The sequence below is a fragment of the Elephas maximus genome, chromosome 3 (genome assembly GCF_024166365.1).
Source record: "Elephas maximus indicus isolate mEleMax1 chromosome 3, mEleMax1 primary haplotype, whole genome shotgun sequence".
Lineage (NCBI taxonomy): Eukaryota > Metazoa > Chordata > Mammalia > Proboscidea > Elephantidae > Elephas > Elephas maximus.
The window spans coordinates 154,060,459-154,068,428 of NC_064821.1; the positions used below are offsets into that span (position 1 = coordinate 154,060,459).

Here is a 7,970-nt window from a genome sequence, read left to right on the forward strand (position 1 = left end):
GTTCCAGGTCACACCTGAGAGTTTAGGCTGAAGGAGCAAGAGGGACCTCTTTGAGAGGCTAAAGAGGAAAAGTCCCCAAGAGGCTGGCTTAGAGGGGTATTGCCAAAGGAAAGGAGTAACCAAAGGATCCTGAGATATCTGCAAGTTACTCTGAAATGGGGTAGAAAATACATACATATGGAGAGATGGACAGAGCTAATATGGAAAATGTTTATTGGTAAATGCGTGAAGAATATATAAAGCCACTACTCTTTCATTTTTTTTTTATGTTTGAAATTGTTTTGAAAAAGGAGATTTGGAGCTCTTGTCCTAGGTACTAGTTTGTTCTCTGAAGATAAACATTCTGAAAGCGAAAGGTTAGGTTTCTAAGATGAGGACCACAGGAACGGTGGCGGTTCCTGGTGGCCCAAAACAGCTTTCCCAGACCGGGAACCGAACCCGGGCCGCGGCGGTGAAAGCGCCGAATCCTAGCCACTAGACCACCAGGGACCTGCCAGCACAGGTGTAATATCCCGCCTCCAGATAGCACATCTCTGCGCACCAAAGTCGGCGAAGCCAGGACGCCTACCTCGTCGGATGCTGCCCTCTCCTCCAGCGATCATCCCCCAAGGCCGTTTCATCCTTGTCTTCTCAAAAACGCCAGCCAGCCTGCAACACGCCGAGCGTTGTCAGGTCTCCGCAAGTTTCGGAGCGAGGTGGCTCTTCCCCGCCGCACCTCAGACCTGACCTAGAGATGCGCGGTTGCGAGGCGGCAGCGTGCGGACAGACGGTGGCCGGGGTCTAGCGTAGGGGACGAGCCTGCAGGGAGGAGGCGCCCAGGGTGGGAAGAGGGCCGAGCACGAGCGCCCAAGAACTCCAACATCAACAAGGGTTCAGAGGGATGCAGAAACGGAGACAGCCTGGAGGAATAACTCTTTGAACCAGGACCCCGGGATCGCGTATTGAACTCCGGATTTTCCCCCGAAACTCCGCTGCCCCTGCCGTTTTCCCATCTTTGTTGATGGCAACTCCACCCTTCCATATGCTCAGGCAAAAAGTGCGAGTTCTCCTTGGCGCAGGTTTTTCCTCACACTGCACATCTAATTATTAGGGAATTTTCGTGTTCTCCATGGTAGTACAGTGGTTGAGAGCTCAGGCTGCTATGTCAAGAGTCGGTAGTTGGAATCCACCAGCTGCTCTTTGGAAAACCTTTGGGGCTGTACTACCCTGCTCGCTATGAGTCGGCATAGACTCGACCGCAATAGACCTTTTGGTTTTTTGTCCGTCAAATGTGGTCGTTGGTCTATACAGATAAAATAAAAAGACCCTTAATTTCAAGGCGTGGGGTTGGGCTGCCTTTGCCCCTTTTATTTGGCTCTGTCCCTCAAAATCAGCCTGTTCCTGGCCTGTCTTGGGAAGTTGGGGACATGCCTGAGACCCCTCCGCTCGACTGGCCTCTCCGGGTCAAGAAACCAACTCCCTTCGGGTTCTGTCTGCAGAGAAGCTTCAGAAAGCGCTTTTTTTCCGTTTCTTGAACTGGGCTCCGCCCAGGTGTGCGATATGCGGGGGCGCACGCGGTGAGTTTGTGGTTCTCCAGTAGCCCGCTGTTCTCTGCCTCTGTAAAGAATCCAGTGCAGGTCTTCAAGGCTGGCTTGGCCTGTGTTGCCTGTTAGATATTTTCAAAGAGCCAAGTGCTCTAAGACACGTTTCAGCCTTTGCTAAGGTACGGCTAAAACATGAAGGTGTGATTAAAGTAGTGGACTGAAATTGAGTGGGACAGAACAAGAGACTCCACAAGTGTCAGAGAGGGGACAGAGGGGAGGAGCTGAGGCAAAAGGGCTTCTGAGGAAAGAGCGCAGGTCAGGCCCCAGGGAAAGTGCAGGGTAGGGCCTGGAGGGAGGGTTCTGGTGTTCCTGGGTGGACCGGACGTGTGGATCATTTTGAGTGTGTGCCTGTGTGATAAAATAGATAACAAAACGCTTGCCATTTCAACCACTTTATGTGCACAATTCAGTGACAGTAATTACGTTCACCATGTTGCGGAACCATCACCACTATCCGTTTCCAAACTTTTTCCACATCCTTAACAGAAATTCAGTGCCCCTAAGCAATCTTTCCTGCCTTTTCCCTCCCACCCGCCCCTGGTAACCACTAATAAACTTTGGTCTCTATGCATTTGCTGTTTTAGAGATTCCAAGTAAGTGGAATCATATAATATTTGTCCTTTTGCATCCGGTTTCTTTCATACAGCATAATTTTTCTAGGTTCATCCATGTCTTAACATGTATCACAACTTCCTGTTTATGGCTGAATAATATTCCATTGTATGGATATGCCACATTTTGTTCATCCATTCATCTGCTGATGGACACTTGGGTTGTTTACACCTTTTGGGTAATGTGAATAATGCTACAGTGAACACTGGTGTACAAATACATGTTTGCATTCTTGCTTTCAATTTTGGGGGGTATATACCTAGTATTGGAGGTTTTGGGTCATTTGGGAATTCTATGGTTAACTCTTGAGGAACTGCCAAACAGATTTCCAGAGGCTGTACCATTTTACAATCTCACCAGCAATGGGTGCGGGTTCCAGTTTTCCACATCCTCAGCAATGCTTGTTTTCTGGTTTTCTGCCCAACCGTTGAGCACTCGGCTACTAACGGAAAGGTTTGTGGTTGGAACCCATGCAGAGGCACCTAGGAAGATAAGTCTGGCGATCTGCTTCTGAAAGATCCGAAACTCGAAGCCGTTGCCATTGAGTCGATTCTGACTAATAGCGACCCTATAGTACAGAGTAGAACTGCCCCATAGGGTTTCCAAGGCTGTGATCTTTACAGAAGCAGGCTGCCACATCTTTCTCCCGCCCAGCGGCTCCTGGATTCGAATTGCTGACCTTTCAGTTAGCAGCCAAGCGCTTTAACCACTGCAGCACCAAATTACAGCCTTGAAACCCTATGGGGCAGTTCTGTACTCCACTCATGTGGTCGCCCTGAGTCCTAACCAACTCCATGGCAACTACGGGCAAGTGGGGGAATGAATAACGAGTAATGACATTGCACATCTTTTCATGGAAACACGGATCATTTGTCAAGAGCACCAGCGCCGTTAAAGGGGCCACCGAAGCGCTGGTCCGAAGCCCCGGGGTGACTGTGTTCACAGCTCCTGGGCTGTGGGGAGCTGGAGAGCCCGAGAGGAGCTTAGTTCTGAAAATGGAAACTCTAGTGAGCTGCGGGATCTCGAAGCTCGGGGGAGGGCCCTCCTCCAAGTCCTAGCTTAACGGATAGGCGCAGAAAACTACATTATGTCCTGACTGAAGCCGCAGACTCCTTTGCCTGAAGGGATTGTTGGTGCTTTTCCCGAGGGCTTTCTCCAGCACTTTGCTGCTGGCAGTCGAATTTCAAATGTAGTTGAATTTCGTGTGCTGGAAGCCAAAGTACTTGAAAACTGCAAGTCGTACAATTTTCATGGATAAATTCTTAGGTTAGCTCACTCACGTGTTTTTCGTAGTGTCGTGCTTATCACCTTCGCCTTATGCGCGAAAGGTCCCTGTTTAGAAACCGGGCGAAAACAGGTTTTCTTTTGCGGAAAGACAAGTGTTCGCCAATAGCCTTGTAAGGAGAAGAAGAAAAAAACATGGCAGGAAGACTTCCAGTTGCTCAGCATCTTGAGCCAGACCTCATTTCTCTGCTCTAAGTCAGATGGGAGACCAGGACACAATTCTCATCTGGTTCTTGGGAGGCGGGGCACCAAAAGAGTCATGCTTTTTGTTAGTTTTAGTTCCGGGGAGTTCTAAAGGTGCTCCTTGTTCTCTTCTATCACCTGAGCATTTTCCACAGGCTGACACTGAAGAAGAAAAGGCCTCAGGAAGCACCGAGCAAGCTCTTCAGACAAAGGAGACTGAGCCTCCCGATATTCTCTTGCTTAGGGTTCCTCGCCTACCCTCGAAACAGGGACCGTGGGGCCCCACACATTGGCTTTGAGTTCTCACACCAAAAGCAAACGAAAGTGACAGAAACAACAGAAAGAGATAACAAAGAGGTATTAAAGCTAAGCCTTGAGAGAAATGACCAGTCAAGGCACATGCAGTGAGCCTTGGTTCGCTCAGTTCTTACTGAGGCCCTTTCCAGGACTTTGCTGCTGCCAGTCGAATTTCGAAATGGGATTGAATTTCGTCCATTGAAAGCCACAAAAGTTAAAGAAGAGCAGCATAAAGATTTCAGAGATGTTTCACGGGTGTTTCCGTAGTGTAGTGGTTATCACGTTCGCCTCACACGCGAAAGGTCCCCGGTTCGAAACCGGGCGGAAACAGTTGCTCTTTACTCCTCAGAGCGGATTGCTACTTTTTCTCATTGCTTTTTTTTTTTTAAGATCTAGAATCAGACTCGAGTCCCAGAAAGTCCCAGAGGGAAATGCACAAACTGCGATGACCCCTAGGAAGGTGCAATACAACCAGAAGTACTGCAAGATTGATGCCACTTTATATGAACCTAAATCCTGGGGTGTATCTATGGAAATGGATCCTAAGGGGGTAGAAGCAGGGCGGAAGGAACATAATGTTGGATACAGCTAGGTTTACTTATTGACATAGGTGCACTAGATAGAAATTCTGGAGCCACTGTGTTTTGAGCAGCTGCCAGCAATTCTAAATTGTTCACTTGAAGCAGTTGACTGAAAACTTGCACCCAAACGTGGCCTACAGTAAATGAAGTTGAAATGCCAGAGCGTCTTTGATGCATTTATTGTAGAGGAAAATACAGAAAGCCTTAGGGGGATTAGAAAGCTACAGGAAATTTATCACGTAGGACATGTTCATTCACCAACATCTACAGCCCCAGGTACGGTCAGGAAGACATTACCTTTAACAAGTTTGTGAGAAATACTTTTAAGGGACCTGTCCTTGCATCCCCAAAGCATTCTGTGGTGGCGATTTTATGAAGGACGGTGGGAACCACTGCCATTGACCTGGGATTTCTCAAATTAATGGGAGTGTCTTAGTGAGGGTTGCGAAAGAAACAGAACGAGGGATTATAAATAGATAGCTAGATAACTAATGGTGATTACAACTTCATTTGTAATTATAAAACCATAGAACCAACTTAATTTCCAAAGTATATGGCAAGGGTTAAATAAATAATACTAAAACCAAACCCGTTGCTATCGAGTCGATTCCAACTCATAGCGACCCTATAGAACACAGTAGAACTGCCCCACAGGGTTTCCAAGGAGCGCCTGGTGGATTCAAACTGACCCTTTGGTCAGCAGCCGTAGCACTTAACCAGTACACCAACCCAAACCAAAAACCCAGTGCCGTCAAGTCGATTCCGACTCATATCGACCCTATAGGGCAGAGTAGAGTTGCCCCATAGAGTTTGCAAGGAGCGCCTGGCGGATTCGAACTGCCGAGCCTTTGGTGAGCAGCCGTAGCACTTAACCACTACGCCACCAGGGTTTCCAAACACTACCCCACCGGGGCTTAAATAAATAACAGTACAAATAAATAATGTGTGTGTGGAGGCGGGGGGAACTTTTTAGTCAAACACAACTCCCATGATTCTTTCAGTCATTTCCGAGTTCTTAGTTTCCAAGCAAAGGTCTCTCTGCCTTTTCCTAGTAAGATTTATGGAGTAGAAACGCTGGGAACATCTTAACACTTGTAAAACCTAGGAACCGTCCCTGGGTGGGCTCGAACCACCAACCTTTCGGTTAACAGCCGAACGCGCTGACCGATTGCGCCACAGAGACCACAGGTAACCCCACCTGTTTGTACAGGGAGTGAACGCCTTTGAACCACTGGACGGTGCCAGCGGCTTTCTGCAGTACGACCTGCACAAACCCTCGGAAAATCCGGCAGGTTGGGGTGACAAATCGTGTTGTTCATCGCGTTAAAATCTGTGCGTTGGGTGTGTCTGAAGCTAGGAGGGCAGCCGAATGGCCTTCGCCCCTCCTTGCTCCTCGTCCGCCTCAGATGCCTGCGATCCCCGGAGACCCCCGGGTCTACAACCGCTGCCTGAGCCCAATGAGGGCCACGACACGGCTGCTCCGCCTTCGCCTCCCCGTCCGCGCGGTGGAAGCCCCCGCTCGCCTCGGTTGCGGTCGGTGGGGCCGGAGCGCGGAAAGTAAGTGCGGAAAGGGGAGAGGTGAAGAGGGGCGAAGGAAAGCAGAGAGGCGTGGGCGAGAACGAGACCTCCAGGAGGCAGGTGCAGAGACTAGGGCCAGGTGCTGGGTAGGAGAGAAAGGTTTCTATCCTGTAGCACAATGGGAAGGGAGGAGCTGAGAGACAGCAAGAACTGAGAGAAAAGCAGAGCACCTGTGGCTGTTCAAGAAAAAAACAGCGGAACAGTGTGAATGTTTTATGTCAATAAAGTTTAAAGAAGACCGGTGAGCGCTAGTAGGTTTGTGGCGCGCCGTGATCGTATAGTGGTTAGTACTCTGCGTTGTGGCCGCAGCAACCTCGGTTCGAATCCGAGTCACGGCAGTGACGGGAGCTAATTTTATCACTCGCTGGCGCGCTTCTTTTGGTTTGCAGTTCATTCCCGCACCAGCATCACTCCGCATCTGCTCCTAGAAGGCAGCAGGCCTTATAGCTAGAGGTCAGAAGGGGAGGAGCCATGACAGTGTGCGTAGCTGGAGCTAAGTCTAAGGGAAACCTTGCGTGCGCCCCACATCCGGGGAAATGGTGAAATGGCTCTCACTCAGCCTAACAAGTACCTTCCACTGTTGAGATGATGTGGTCATAATCGTTTTCCTGGTAAAGGTATTTCAAATATCAGCTGGACTTTTGTACACTAAACCAGAATAAACTTTTAATGCATATACAGTAAATTCCAAACTTCCTGCTATAGTCCGTGTGCGGGCCATGTCCCTCACTCCTTGTCCCTCAGATTCTATGCTAACAGTACATTATTGAAGTGTATTAGTATCACTTATTAATGAAGATCAAAGACCACAGTCTTCACTATGGATTGCACCTCAACATGAAGAATACAAAAATCCTCACAACTGGACCAATGAGCAACATCATGATAAACGGAGAAAAGATTGACGTTGTCAAGGATTTCATTTTACTTGGATCCACAATCAACAGCCGTGGAAGCAGCAGTCAAGAAATCGAAAGACGCGTTGCACTGGGTAAATCTGCTGCAAAGGACCTCTTTAAAGTGTTGAAGAGCAAAGATGTCACCTTGAAGACTAAGGTGCGCCTGACCCAAGCCATGGTATTTTCAATCGCGTCATATGCATGTGAAAGCTGGACAATGCATAAGGAAGACTGAAAAAGAATTGATGCCTTTGAATTGTGGGGTTGGCGAAGAATATTGAATATACCATGGGCTGCCAGAAGAACGAATAAATCTGTCTTGGAAGAAGTACAACCAGAATACTCCTTAGAGGCAAGGATGGCGAGACTGGGTGTTACATACTTTGGACATGTTATCAGGCAGTATCAGTGTCTGGAGAAGGACATCATGCTTGGCAGAGTACAGGGTCAGCAGAAAGGGGGAAGACCCTCAATGAGTTGGATTGACACACTGGCTGCAACAATGGGCTCAAGCATAACAACGATTTTAAGGATGGTGCAGCACCGGGCACTGTTTCATTCTGTTGTGCATAGGGTCAGTACAAGTCAAAGCTGTCTCTACAGCACCTAACAACAACAATAATACACAAATCTTTAGTGAACAATTACTGAATTTTCACAAATATAATCAAGTTATAGAAAGTTTCCATCATACCAGCGAGGTCCAAGGAGCTCCTTTCCAGGTAATTCCCATCCCATCCCCCGTTTAATTAATCACTCTTCTGAGGTCTCTCACCAGAGATTGGTTTTGCCTATTCTTGAAATGCACATGAATGAACGCACATTTTTTGTATCTGACTCTTTCTTTTTTTCCATGCGTTATGTTTTCAAGATATGTCTATGTTGTTCGTCTATCACTTCTTCATTGTAGTATTGTTGATGTTATTCCAATGTGTGAGTAAACCACAGTCGAT

At 48.0% G+C, this 7,970-nt stretch overlaps 4 non-coding genes across 4 annotated transcripts; 2 read left to right on the forward strand and 2 right to left on the reverse strand.

Annotated features, from left to right (window-relative positions):
• Positions 1–417: 417 nt before the first annotated feature.
• Positions 418–489, reverse strand: TRNAE-UUC (transfer RNA glutamic acid (anticodon UUC)). The gene has a single exon. It is a non-coding gene; the product is annotated as a tRNA-Glu (tRNA).
• A 3,727-nt stretch (positions 490–4,216) lies between these two features.
• On the forward strand, positions 4,217–4,289 carry TRNAV-CAC (transfer RNA valine (anticodon CAC)). The gene has a single exon. It is a non-coding gene; the product is annotated as a tRNA-Val (tRNA).
• Positions 4,290–5,649: 1,360 nt separating this feature from the next.
• Positions 5,650–5,723, reverse strand: TRNAN-GUU (transfer RNA asparagine (anticodon GUU)). Its single transcript has one exon. It is a non-coding gene; the product is annotated as a tRNA-Asn (tRNA).
• A 661-nt stretch (positions 5,724–6,384) lies between these two features.
• On the forward strand, positions 6,385–6,456 carry TRNAH-GUG (transfer RNA histidin (anticodon GUG)). The gene has a single exon. It is a non-coding gene; the product is annotated as a tRNA-His (tRNA).
• The last annotated feature ends 1,514 nt before the right edge of the window (positions 6,457–7,970 follow it).